The following is an 11884-nucleotide window of genomic DNA, read 5'->3' as shown; positions in this document are numbered from 1 at the left end:
GGGAGAATTTAAGGGTAGCTGGGGGGACCAGGGACACGGGATACGATGCTTTGTGCTCTGAAATATCCTGTAGGTTTACACAGTTCCTGCCTCTTCTATGGAAATACTATCAATGCTCTCCTAGCTTCATTAGAGGCATAAAATTAAAGATTAGAAAGCTCCGTTGTGAAATCATCAAATATGCCACTCACTCATGTGCATGTGGGAGGAAGCCACCTACTCGTGACACCAAAATATACGAAGAGAGAAAACCCCAGAGTAGGAGTCAGAGGCGCAGGCCTAACGGAGTTCACAGTCCGCACACAGAGGTTCTCATCGTACCAGCGGAGACTTGAGGGAAGTGACTTTGTCCCTAGGGCTCAGTGACGACCTGGGTTATCGCAGCTCTGAAGTCCTCAGATTCCATCCTACAAATTCCACCTCCTCCTGGATTAGGATTTTCAGCCTCAACCCCCAAACCCGCTTCTACTTACAGCAAATAATTCATTGTTTACTGCACATGCCACTACTTTCCCAGAACTGTTAATTTAAAAAATTATTACATGAGACTCTTTAAACATTTAGATAGCTTCTTCTCTCTCTCTTTTTTTTTTTAACTCCAACAACCTTTTATTACCAAACTCTAGCAGGTTTAACTTTGAGACCAAGTAACAGCAATACAGCACCTCTAGCAGGACCTAGGATGGAGGTGCAGACCTAATAAACATGGTCTCTTAAACAAAGGATTAATAAAATTTAAAAGAGTGAAATTCTCCAGTGTTGCAGAAAAAGGTATCCCAAAGTGATTTCAGTCAAGAAAAAACAGCATTTGACACTATGCTGCCTTAAAAATCCAGTTCAGGACACACCTGAGTTCAGGACACACCTGAGAGAATAGCATTTCCTCTGCTAAAAAAAAAAAAATAATAATAATAAAAAAATCCCCCTTTCCCCTCCTTTCTGTTCAACTTCCACTGCTTATTGCTAGAAACACCCAGAGAACAGTATAACACGACCCAGCCCAGTTCTCTTGGCATCTGCCAGTCTGAAGAGTCACAGCAAGGATTGTTCCTTGGGAATTTCACCTCTGCTACCACCAGGAAATTGAACCTTAATTTCTGGGAAATGGCAAAAAGGGTCCTATTTCCTTCAAGGAAGGGCTTTCGAGCTCTGTAAAGGGTCAAAGGGCGGTGGACCTGGCCCAGACTGGAACACCAGGATGTGCAAAGGGGGCCTTTCTATATAAAAACACCCAACACCTTAGAACCTAAAGTTTAACCTACAGGTAAAAACCAGTAGAGTAGCAGCTGACTTATATACCAAAAAGGTGCTATCGCCCCATTTTTAACCATAAAGGAAACAGAGGGGAGGAGAGTCTAGAGAAAAACTTTGACGCATATTCTAGGCCAGAGCCAAGTTTCAAAGACAGACATGTGGTCACAGGGTACAGTCTCTCCTGGACAAAGCTGCCACTCCTGGGCAGCCTGGCTCATGGCCACTTCACCAACACTTCCTCCCTGGTAGGCATAGTGCTTAAGAATCACTAGGGAAATTATGTTTTCAATTCAACTTCGTCGCTGACAAATACTTCAATAGCAGCTGCTAGTAACCACCCAGAGGACCCCACTCTCACCCCAGTTCAAGGTCACAGATCCTTCTAGGTGATGTGCTCCTTGCCAGACTTTTTCAGAAGCTCGTTGGTTTTAGAGAAATGTATGCATCCAAAGAACCCTCTGTATACCGACAATGGGGAGGGATGGGTGGTCTGCAGCACGTGGTGGCGCTTCCTATCAATGGCACTGCCCTTCTTCTGGGCATAAGAGCCACACTTGAGTTCTGATTTAGCCAGGACGCAACCGCATCAGTAAATTGCTCCCAACCTTCCGCCTTATGAGAATTGGCCTGATGTGCCCGGACAGTGAGGACAATGTTGATAGAACACCTTGCTTGGCCCACTCAGATACATCTCCCTGACCAGGATGAACAAAACCATCGGTGTCTGTAGACAGCTCTTTAAACTGGGCGGATGTGGAACAGGTCTTTGAACACTAAAGCAGAGCCCATGAGCTTGATTTGGTCCATGATACGGATCCTGTCCCAGAATGACAACCTTCTCTTGTGTTGCATTTTGCATCCATGTGGAGACTTGGTGGAGGGGTGGATAAACAGTGTAATGCCTTCTCTCTTAGGCAACAAATCCCATTAGCTTTACAAAATACCGTTTTCTGAACTCTCCACCAAGGTGCTTCTTCCAACTCTCACCGACACTCACTGGCAGGCTGTGAGCCGTGAGTCTACCCAGGGCCGCGGTCTTGTTCTTCTGGACGTGGACCAACTGCTCGGGGCTCAGTGGCGATGAGGGTGGTGTACCCGGCTCCTCCTGCTCCACCCAGACCTTCTTGACAGGACTGACCTGCAAGTGGTCCCCGCAGAGACCGGTCAAGAGCCACGGCTGACCTCTCCCAGGTGCCCGCAGGTTCCACCTACAACCCAAAGGCCCATTGCAGAGGATGCCCATGCGTGGGTTTCAGCCCCACCTGGAAGGTTGGTGCAAAACCAGACTCGGGGAACCCAGACCTTAGCCCAGACCTGCACTAGCAGGCCGATGCCCCACATTTCCTGTTTGGTACTAATACGGGCTGAGAGAAGTGGTTGGCTGGAGGGAAGCCCTGCCACCAGGTGCCCCGCCCCACCAGGCCTACCTTAGGTAACTTCTTAATGAAATAAAGTTTTAATATGGTAAGAAAGTAAAGATAATCCTCTAAAGTAGCCCGCAAAGAACACTGTATTATAATAGGCATGCTGCGAAACCTAATGCCAATGACTGACTCAAAAATATTAAGTCTGACTGTTATTTGGGATAGATTCCTATTCTAAAAAGGAATCAAATTCAAGTGGTCAAGACAAATAAATATGCATTTTATGTGATTAATTTCATTCCTATCTAGCTAGAGTGGATATAAACAGTCACTTCATTGCACTTTCAGCTGTGGCCCAAGCACGTCTCTCAAAACGACTTCCTGTATTTAGATTTAACGTCGGCTCTTTGTGCTCAGGCCTGAACCAGGTGAAGCGTCTGAGTGAAGTCTGTCTTCCATCATTTTCCCATTGGTAGCCCCTGAATCCCCTCCTCTACTTGGGGACATCCCCTTGGCTGGGTCCCCCTTCCTAAGGCAGAGGCCAGACATGGAATCCCTGTCCTTCCTCAGCCAGGGCCCATGTAAGGCACACACGAGACCTCACCTCGAAAGAGAAATCTGAGAAAGCAGGTGCCCGGCAGAACCCATTCCTGAAAAGGGAGGAAAGGGAGATGACGGAGACCTGGGTGCCGCGAGGTGACAGTAGGCAGGGGACTCGCGTGCAGCACCAGCTCCGTGCATGTGATCCACAGGAAAAGGGCTATTGTGACTGGCTCTCGGCCTCACAGACGTGATGAGACACTTCCTGACATCCTTGGTAACTTCCTGTCCTTACAGAAATCAACTCACCCTAAGTGCGCTGACACTCGGAGAGGGAGAGAACTTGTGTGCACTGTGACTAACCAAGAAAACCCAGAAGGAATCGGATGTACGTGCGCTGCCCGGAAGTGAAGGCACAAAATACAATGCAACGTTCAGACTTATTCTCCAAACACCTGTTTCTAACTCTACACCTAATTCAATGTCACCCACCACTGAATTATCGTTAGTTATGATATGCTCTAGATTTGCAAGCTGAACACAATCCTTGCTTCATTTAATTCACGACAACTAACAGTCTAGTTCCTAAGCCTGAGGAAAACACAGAAGGATCACCTGGACTCTGGAGTCTTGCCATTTCTCACAGAGTCAGACCCATCACTCCCACCCCACCCCACATCCTGCCCGCCGGCCCACCTTCCTCCGTCCTGCACCTCACCTCTTCCAGCATAGCGACCGGGTCCACAGGGAGGGGACAGGATGCTTGGTGCCAAGTGCTGGCCTCGTGGATCTTAAGCAGCCATGAAGTGACGTGGCATCACTGTATTTAGCCCAGGACTGCACATGGGTCCTATTTCTTGAACAACCAACTGCATGGCCCTTAAAACATGTAGAACGTACTGTTTTACTCCTACAAACAGCAGTCTTCTAGAAATGGAAGGAAGCTTGGAAACCACCAACTCAACACTCAGGGAACCTGCGGCACAGCTGGGAAGCGAGGTGCCCGTGAGGTCAGGGCTGGGATTAAATCCCCAGGTTCCTAAACCCAGGGAAATTCTGATTGCTCTCTACCACACAGCTTATAAAGCCGCATTCTCTCCAATGTTTAAATCCTTTAAGCCTCCACAGTTGAATCACATATTTTTCATTTTATTTGGTTGCTTTTCTGAAACTTCCCAGAATTTTTAAATTATTCTCATTTTTATCAAGATGTAGTTATAATTGTTACTTCTGACTGTTATGGACGCTGTTACTACTTAAGACAGTGGTTCTCAACCTTGGCTGCACATTAGAATCACCTGGGAATCTTGTTAAAATCCTGATTTCTGGGCCTTATCCTCCAGAAATTCTGTTTCTTTGTTACTAATGATGAAGCCCAGAAATCAGAATTTTAACAAGATTCCCAGGTGATTCTAATGTGCATCCAAGGTTGAGAACCACTGACTTAAGAGAATGTGTTTCAATTACCCGTCACGTGAAAGGGGTTAAAATGATGGTGGTGGGACAGAGCCATTTTTTCAGGTTAATTTACTGTTTTCAAGAGATTCATTTAATCTATTGCACTGTATAGTTTTAGAACAATTCTGAGTGTTTAGTGAATGTTTCTATTCTATAAAGGAAAGCATGGAACTTTGGAGATAACAGACATATGGGCATAAATATATGCCTGGTGCACCAGCACAATGGGAGGGGGTGCTGAGGCAGAAAAGCACTAGTTTTCAGAGGCCAAGAGCCCCAGTTTGGATTCCACCATTTACTACCAACATAAAAAGTAAGAAAGAGGTATTCATTCATTCAACAAACATTGCTGAGTGTCTGCTATCTGCCAGGCGTTGTTCTGTTCCCTAAGGACAGAGACAGAGCAAGACCCATCTTCTTGGCAGGCTCATGGGAGGATGGGAGGGAGATAGTAGGGACAGCAGGGCACACAGTGGGGTGAAGAGGTGAGCGTACAGAGGCGTGCAGCCCAGGAGACAGCTGAAGGGTTGGCAGGAGAGGAGGCCCCTGGAAGGACTCTGATATGGGGGCAGTTACAAGCTTCTGAGCAAAAGGGTGACTGATCTGTCCTCCATTTAAGCCTCTGTTTTGGCTGCTGGTCCAGAACAGACAGGAGGAGAGGAGACCTGTGAGGAGGCAACTCAGGAGAGCCCAGCAAGTCTCCTGATCAGTAAGAGCAGATGATGGTGATCCCACGTAAAGTGACCATCTAAGGTCAGCATGAGGAGCAAACTAGAATACACTAGTTCCACCATGCCTGACACAGAGGAAGAGCATAATAAATGCAGCTAACTATTGACCAGCTCTCCCAGGAAGTTGCTGATCTGAAAAGTAGGGGTAATGAAACCTCCATGTAAGATTTGTGAGGACTCCTAGTTAGTGCCTGTTGTAGCAAACAGAGGTTTAAACGTTTACGTCTGTCTGTGTGTTTACAAATATGTTATGTATCTCATAGACCACATACAGGTATAGATAAATACTCTGCACATCACACACTGGGGAGAACTGATTTTCAGATCCAAACAGAGCCCAGTATAAAATGATAACGTCCGTAACTGAAGCATCGCCCTCGGACCCGCTGGTCCTCAGCATCAGCACAGCTCGGAGTCCTAAGGGCAGCCCCTCTCACTCCCTCCAGCCCCCTCCTCTCCAGACCCAACCCATCACCGACCCTGCTGACTCGACCACAAGAAACTGCACTTTGCTCTCTGCTCTCCAGCTTCTCCACCTGCTCCCCTCGCCCTCCTCATCCTTTTGCTTCAAACTCTTCCTGTGGTGCATGAGAGCCTGAACAGCCAGCCACACGTGTCTCTCAAAGTCACCTTCCACTGCACTCCCCATTAATGACGACTGGACAAAGGCAACTGGCCCCACCTCAGCTCTTCCAACCAGCAGGGGTCCTGCAAGCTGTCCCTTCCACCTGAAATGCCCTTGTCTCCTCTCCTGACACGAGAGCTCCTTCTGTCCCTCGAAGAGCTCCTTCCGGCCTCAGCACAGCACCCTCTCCGGGAGGCCTTCCCGGAACGCCAGGCCTCCAGTCGGAGCAGCCCTCTGACGCCATCCACCTCAGCCCCGTTTCTTCACTCATCCCACGGACATTAATTTTGAGGTTATATTATCTGCCTTTGTCCTTGCTTAGTCTCCCCCACTGGAATGTTGGCTCAAAGAGGCAGAGAGCTCCTCCTTCCCTGGGTCTCTCCACAGTGACACAGAGAGAAGGCACTCGTGAAACCTATCCACTGCGGGGCAGAGGGAAGAGAAAGTGTGCCCAGAGCGATGCAAACCCGCTCTCCCACCACCCTCCTGCCACCACCCGACGATGGACTGAAGGCAAGGTCAAGGAAGGGCGTCCACATTTCATCACATCTGTGGAACCACGGAGAAAACTGTAGTATTTCCAAACTCCCAACCTAAAAAAATCAAATAACCACAAACAATGCAAACCGACATACAAGGAAGGTATTTTATAATTTCAACAGACAACTTGCAGTGAATGCTGCTGCCCCCGGGGTGCTCACTCATCCCTGGCCCATAGCAGCAGCTCCTGTCCTCCCCCGGGGGTGGGGGAGTTGTCCAGGATGCAACACTGGCATTTCCTGCCAGATCCTTAAGACAAATTAAGCACAAGTTTTGCTAGTCCTCTGAGCAGTACCAAATTTGGTGAGTAAAGGTGACAACGTCTAATTAAGTTAACAATACTGTTAGGGACACATGAATTTTTTTAATTTAAAAAAAAAAAGCCATTTCCACATGTATCTTTCTGTAAGAGTGCCCCAAGGCATGTGGAGCACCATAAACTAATAAGACACTAGATCCCAAGTCCTAGAGCACAATGCCCAGCTTCCTGACTGAGACACATTATTTTCATTTTAGATCCTAAGTGAATCAAGCTGCCCAGGTGTTAGCAAAGTCCTGCCTGGCTCCTGGGGCTGCATGTCCCTGCTCCTCTAGCTGTGCCCTCTCACCTTCTCAAGGACTTTGCTCTTCAATTACCCTCTTTCCCAGCATCCTATATAATAAAAGGCTAATATGCAAATCAACCAAACAGCAGAATGACCGGTTGCTATGACATGCACTGACCACCAGGGGGCAGATGCTCAACACTGGGCCTCTAGTATTATATATTTGTCCTCCTCTATGAGAGTGTTCCTATTAGCCCATAAACATGCTATAAACACTCTCATTTAAAAATAAAAAAACTCCCGAGTCCCCCCCCCTCTCCCCCCAGCTACAGTCCCATTACTCTGTCCCTTCTCAGCCAAACTTGTAGAGTTCTGTCTACTGGATGTTCTTGCTTCCTCACTCCCACTCCCTCTCCCCACCACAAGGCCATCTGCCTCTCATCAAACCCAAGCAATCCTTCACTGAAAGGGCCGGAACTACCCAGCCCTCAGCCGTGGTTCCAGGCCACTACCCTCCAGGTTTCCTCCTCCTTCTACAGGCCCCTTTCAGTGAGTATTGCTAGATCCTCTGTCTTGTGGACTCCTGGCCAAAGCCCCTAGGCTCAGTCCTCGTCCTCCTGCTCTCCAGTCTCTACACCCACTGCCCAGTCTGTGGTTTCAAGCACCTGAGATAAGCAAACCACGGCCACATTTACATATTCTTGAAGTCAACCTGAAATTATCCAAACACCTGCACTTGGTGACTAATCACAGAAGCAACAAGCAAAGTAAACACTCTTTAGTCCTGTTGCTGAGGTACATTTGGGGCACTTTACATGAGCTCAGTTTACCCACCCAGCAACCCTGGGACACAAGCTGCTAGTCTTCCTCCTAATTCACAGGCAAGAAAACCAAAGCCCAGAAAGATTACGTAGCCTGCTCAAAATCACACATCTGGCACGGGGTGGAACGAGGAGCCGCCTGCACGCCCAGCTCTGGTCTGCGGGGACAGTTGAGGAACGGCCTCCCAAGTGTGAAACTCCTGCGCTCCTCGCTCCTCATCTCCACAGAGACTTCCCCACCTCACAACTGGCCAGCCAGCTGTGCCGCCAACAACCCTGGGGTCATTCTGGAATGCTCCTTCTCACAGAGTCTATTGGCCATCCTGATGGGCCCGCCGGCTAAACAGGCCACATTCCTCAGTGCTGAGGGCGTGCCCCACATCCTAACTCCTGGGAAAGTGGAGGTGTGTCACAAGGCTCTGCACGGGCACACTCAACTCAGCTGCTCCTCTTGGAGGTATGATAGGACAGCGTAACTGTCAGCGAGTCGGTCAGCAGGTCCCTTCAGGACCGGAAACCTTTCCTTAACACCTGACAGCGAGAACGAGAAAGCATGCAGACTTGCTGACTGGGCCTGGCAGCTGGGACGACACCCCAGGGACAACAGCGCTGCTGGCTCAGAAATGCCCAGTGACAGCACAGCGGACAGCACCGCAGGCAGCGCGGCACCACAGCAAAGGCCGACTTGGAAGAACTGGGTTCTAAACATGAAGACATTTAGAATTACTTTATTTTACTTCACTCATTTTCCTCTTTTATGGAAGCACAAGAGTCGTCTGACTTGAAAAGTCTGTACTTGCAGTGAGTAGAGGAAAAGCTAAGTGATAAGAAAGCACGTGCCAGTCTAATTGGCAACACTTTCCTGCTCATAGTACAAACAGTAATGCATCGGATCTGGCCAACTCTGCCCTGGTCTGAGCGCCGAGTGGTCTCGGTCACGGATACCCTTGTTGTTCCCCTCCCGCCTATGGCAGGCAGGGGGGAAGGGCCCAGGAACAGGTGCTCAGGGAGGTCCTGCCTTTGCCACTTATTTGTGGCCTCTCTCTGCCTAGTTTTACCCACAGCAGACAAACAATAATGCCTACTTTTTGGACTTTCGTGAGAATTGCATTAATATATGCAAAGTGCTTAAGCTCCTCGCGAATGTTAGCTACATAACAGCCAGAACAATTCTCTGTAAAGATAAATCAGATCATTCAAAATTCTCTAAGCCAGCTAGGAAGGAAAGGAGGGAAGGAAGGAGGAAGAGAAGGAGGGAGGAAGGCAGCCCTCCCAAGGCTTCCTATCACACTGAGGTAGGTGAACATCTAAATTCCTCACCTCAGTCCTCAGTTCCCCAGGGGCAATTCCTGCCAGTGACCTCCCTGTTATCACCAGCGCAGTACAATCTGTTGGGCACAAAGCTTTGACTCCAGAGTTCCTGCTGCCTGAATGCGGCTGCCAGGGCAGCACCCAGCTCCCTCCATCCTTTGGGCTCCCTCTTAGATCCCACACACACTGCCCAGCCTGGCACTTAGGACTTTATGTTCTCTCCTTATAATGTGAACCCCATGAGGGCAGGAACTATTCTTGCTGTGCAAGCTCCCACGCCTCCAGGGTCCAGAACAATACCTGGTAAATACCTGTGGGGTGACCCGAAAGTGAGACAAAACCAACCTAGAGACAGGCAGGCACCTCTGAGCTCCTTCTACCCCTTCCCTGCTTATCTTCATCTTCATCCTATCACAAGGACGGGAAACCTAAAGCCAAAGTGCATTTTCTTTGTACCCTCCTAGAACACCTTGCACAGGTACAGGTGGAGAAGATCAGCCAGCGCACTCACCAGATCACACAAAGAGGTGATGATACCCATGGTCCGGGCCCAATCGTGAGCTCTGCAGCAAGGCCACGTGAAGACCCGCTGGCCACTGCATGTTCCCTCTCCACACTCCACATGAAAGGAACATGGCCAAGAACAGTCACTCAAGGAACAAGGGAATCATATTGACTCCAACATACAATGTGTAAGTGAAATTCTCACCACGGCCTTTCCTACCTCACATATTATAAACATATTTTTAAAAGGGTGTGTTTTTTTTAAATCACCATTTCTATCACAAATTATAGATTTGGAAATTTGCATTTTAGAAAGTTAACACCAAAAAACCCCACAAAACAAAACCATCAAGTTTTCCAATAAAATTGGACCTCTCTAAGCTCGTCTCAGTTTCATACTAAGGCTGATAAATCTCCTTCAAGTTTTTAATAAGTTGATAAGTTCACCTATTAAACTCCAAAGTGTACGTTCTAGCGATCTTCTACCTATTTAAATAATATGCTTTGGTTCTAAGTACTGACAAGGCTTGTCACAACATCTAAGGGAATATAACCCAGCTCTTAATAAGCCTTATGGCTAAGGAATTTTGATGATTAATAAAAAGTGATTACCAGGCTTTGCTTGCAGCTATGCATAAAATGTTCACTGTGGCGCTGTCTGTTACAGCAAACACTAAAAACTATATTAAAACACATATACGACTGTGTGTACACTACTTTGACTATTGCGGGAAGAATACACAATCACAGCAGGTGGAGGAAGCTGAGCTACTGGGTATGGGGTGGAAGGAGGTTTCCTTGTCTTTTTGTATGTACTGTGTGCATACTTATATTTTTAAATCTGCAAAAAAATTAATGCTAGACATTTAAAAAATTTATAACTAAAATTATAAATTTATTTTTAAACTGTGATGCTACAAAGTGATTAATAAAACAAACTGCCATCTCTGGAGCTTTTTAAAATCTCTGCCTAGCTTGTCCTTTACTGTGTCCCCTGCTGAAAACAGGGAGGGCCTAGCATACAGCATAGTACATGGTAAATATTATGGATAATAATGAACTACGTTTGTTTTACTCACTCACAGACAAATGTCAGCCTAAAGAATTTTCTTCTTCCAAAAATTGAAAAGCAGTTGAACTGCTATTACAACATGTAAATTCACAAAGGAACGAATCGCCCAGAAGTTTTGGCCGATGATGTCATTAGCTAATTCTCTCCTCACTCCCAGGACTGACTTCCTGGGCACATCGCACCTCAAGACACACGTCATGCACTTCCCAGAGCTGGACCAGTTTTCTCTTCCCCTCTGCCCCCTGCAGCAAGGCCTCCTCTCTTCCCTTTCAACTGTATCTTCAAACTGGTTGTGAAGGCGTTGTCTTCCTGTATCTAACAGGCATTACTCAAAGACAAGGCATTCCTTTCCAAGCTCGTGCTGAGTGAGTCCTTGGCCTGCACCTCGGGGCAGAATGGGGCACCAGCTCAGAGCTCTCATCACCTATTTACCACGCCACCCACCGTTGGGGTGCCCCTGAGAGAGGACCGAGCCCTCTGGAAGAGCCCCGCACAGAGGGGCAGCTAATTCTCTTCCCAGGGCAGAGCAGCATCACCGACCCTTTCTCCTTCCCCTGTCCTCTCTGGGAAGCCCTCAGCAGGCAGAGGGGAAAGCACTGCCCGGGAACTGACCTGAAGACAACCCCGTGCTTGGGGACATGCAGCTCTGGGTGGCATCTTTCAAAGGCATAATACATACGGGTAAATGTAAGAGGGAACAAAAATGTTTAAACATTTCTATTTAAATAATTCTATTCCCAAAACTTAACGACAGGTTGATCACCTTAATGGGAGCACTGGGCGTCAAGTAGCAGGTGTGACGCCAAGCCACTGTTCGTTACAGGCGCTTTGAGAATGGGACGCTAACCTTCATCGGTCCGGGTAAGGAGGAAATCAAACGCCTTTATCGTACGGAAACCAACACGGGTTGGCTGAAATACTCCCTGCGAACCGAGCAAATTGGCGCGGGAGACGTCTCCCCCGGACAGCCCGGGGGGGGAACATTTTAGGGTAACCAACGTGTACATCGGGGCTCCATGGACCCCTTCCCTCGGACCCTCCACCGCCGGTGCTTTTCCTACTGCAGATGCGAACGCGTCAGAAGTCACCCCGGGCCCCGGGACGCCCCAGATGCCTCCG

At 48.1% G+C, this 11884-nt stretch overlaps 1 pseudogene; it reads right to left on the bottom strand.

Annotated features, from left to right (window-relative positions):
• Nucleotides 1-898: 898 nt before the first annotated feature.
• On the bottom strand, nucleotides 899-2934 carry LOC102426114 (annotated as a pseudogene).
• Between the last annotated feature and the right edge of the window lie 8950 nt (nucleotides 2935-11884).

This window comes from Myotis lucifugus, unplaced genomic scaffold (genome assembly GCF_000147115.1).
Source record: "Myotis lucifugus unplaced genomic scaffold, Myoluc2.0 scaffold_291, whole genome shotgun sequence".
In the NCBI taxonomy this organism is placed as follows: Eukaryota; Metazoa; Chordata; class Mammalia; order Chiroptera; family Vespertilionidae; genus Myotis; species Myotis lucifugus.
Note: the sequence above shows the minus strand (reverse complement) of the source record. Positions and strands in the feature narration are given on the sequence as shown.